The sequence below is a fragment of the Bidens hawaiensis genome, unplaced genomic scaffold, assembly GCF_021521415.1.
Source record: "Bidens hawaiensis isolate Kalapana, Puna unplaced genomic scaffold, B.hawaiensis_p1.1 tig00007800_1, whole genome shotgun sequence".
Lineage (NCBI taxonomy): Eukaryota > Viridiplantae > Streptophyta > Magnoliopsida > Asterales > Asteraceae > Bidens > Bidens hawaiensis.
The window spans coordinates 644,956-647,720 of NW_027491541.1; positions in this window are offsets into that span (position 1 = coordinate 644,956).

Below are 2,765 nucleotides of genomic sequence, written 5' to 3' on the forward strand. Positions count from 1 at the left end.
AACCTAACCCAAGTGGTCTTGCATTTATTGGATTTTTCGTTTAACGGGAATTGCAAAAAACATTCTGTTGCGCATGAACTTGACTGTTATGAGTTTGCTGTAATGATTTGATGATTGTGAGAAAACTATGTGGAATAAAAATATAATTAAATATGTTCTGGAAACCTAAGACATATGTGCTTCTGTGATGATTTTTGGTAAATTAATTAAGATGCTATGATCGGTGAAATAGTACAATCTTTCTAGTAGGATTTCTGTCTCGGTGAAATTAGCTGCTGATTTGTGTAAAGATGCACGAAACATGATACTTGCTATATAATTGTTATGTTTTGACCAAAATACCCTTGCGGGGGAATAATTGCTAATTGATTACCATGATTTGACTAAATTGCCCTCATGGGGAATAATGGCTAGTTAATTGTTATTTGTTGACCAAAATGCCCTTACGGGGAATAATTGCTAGTAATGTACGTTATGAATACATGGCACGTATATGATTGCTTACACATGTAATGTGTCACAAAAACACTTGTTAAAGTCACACACGATTCATGCACGAAACATGTTATGTGCATAGGTATTATGTGCCGGGTCTAGAGACTCGATAATATTCCGACACTTAGAAAAATATCTTTGTTGTTTTAGAACGTTAGAGAGAGTTTTTCGGTGACGCGCATCTTGGTGATTTAATTTGGGAAATTCTTCGCAAACAGTGAGTTTCACTTTCCCCTCTTTAAACTGTTTTCAAACGCTTTTCACTTGGGGGAGATAACATACTCCACAACGCATTTAAGATTTTGTTATAAATTATATATCACTTGTAAAGGCTAAGTGGCAAACGAAATATTTGAAGTCCTACACATCGAACCGGTTAATATTTAGAATAGCGAGTCACGGTTGAGTAGTACTACTGGGTTTGACAAACCCCACCCAACGCTAAACTCGACTGGAGGTCGAGCGGGTGTAATTTTGGCTAACACGTACCATGGTCTGGAGGACCTGGTGACAAGGCACTTAATAAACGAGTCAGCTTCGGTGTCGAACACTTAGTAATACTTGTTGTATAGACTAGCTACCTATCGATATATAATTTGACATAACACTATCTGCTAACGCAAAACGCTGTAACGCTGTAACGCTAAACGCAAACGCTAAACGATTTATTTTTATATAACTTGTGAACTCACCAACCTTGTGTTGACACTTTAAGTATGTTATTCTCAGGTAGCCGAGGCGGGCGCGCGGTTTAGGAACATGCATTGCTTGATAAACTTTTAACTATGCAAACTTACTTTTAACTGTTATCCTTGGTTTTAAATCGTCCTGCGTGACGTAACTTTGTTTCTATGGTTTTACGCTTCCGCACTTATTTTCATTTAAACGTTTTTATGGTTGATTATAACTGATGATTCCGATCCTGTTAGTTCACACCCTCTAACGGTAAAACTCCGTTAGTGGATGTTGAGGGTGTGACAGCTAGAAAATAAGGTGCTTTCTCAATTGATTGTGCTCCCGGTATTAAGTCTATCTGAAATTCAACCTCTTGTTCTGGTGGCTATCCAGGAAGGTCCTCTAGGAACACTTCTGGATATTCCCGCACAACACGAACATCTTTCACTTCTTTCATCTCGACCGTAGCTTTGAAAACATACGCCAGGTAGGCACTGCACCCTTGCCTTAACAAACCTTCGGTTTTTATCATCGAAAGGACATTAAACCCATAAATTTCTTTATTACCATAATCCGTCAACGTATTACCATCCAAATATTCTAATATTATCATTCTATTATTGCACACTATCTGAGCCTCAAAGTTAGACAGCCAGTCCATGCCCAACACTACATCGAATCCTCCTAAGGTCATCACATATAGAGTAACAAGGAATTCCCATCCCTCTAACTCTATCCTACAATCCTTAGCCATTTTCATTATCCTAACCAAGGTTTCACAAGCGGTTTATACTGTAAAAGTTTCAGAATCATGACAACATTCCATTTTTGCTAAATTACTAAATGGCGTAGCTACAAAACTTCTATTTAAACCCGAATCAGACAATATAGAAGAATAAATATCGTTTACTATAAGCGTAGCTGTCATAACATCAGGTTCTGCTTGGCCTATTACTGGGTCAGCATGTAGGCTCTAGTCTTTTCCCTAGATGGTTCAGCACCTTTCTTTCCGCTTTCTATAGCTTCAGTACATTCCCTGGCCATGTGGCCTGTCTTGCCACATCGGAAACATGTTGGTTTCTCACTGCACTAATGAGCATAGTGCCCCACTCTACCGCACTTATAACAAGTTAGACCTAACCCTACATTCCCCACTATGCGTCTTTCCACATTTGGGATAAACATCAGAACCAGTACCCCACTTGCACTCGCCACCGTGCATCCTACCACAACTTTGTATGACTTTTTCTCTCACACCTTTTGTTTCTTATTCTTGGGATTCCATATTTGAGTACCAGGTTGCTTAGCATAATCAACCCCTTTCCTCTCTTCCACCACAACGTCGTCATAGCGAGGTCTTCATAAACAATCTTTGTGAGTTCGACATCAGAGTCAAAAGTAGCAGGTTTACTAGCCCTGACTAATGTGCGGTCATTTTGTGGAAGTCCCCTCAAGTAGTACTTGACCCTCTTCATATCAGTGTTCACCATATCAGGCACCAATATGGACATACGATTGAACTCAATAGTGTATTTGCGGTGTGTCATCTTTCACGCCTTAAAATTCAAAATCCTTATTTCAGGCCGTTCAACATC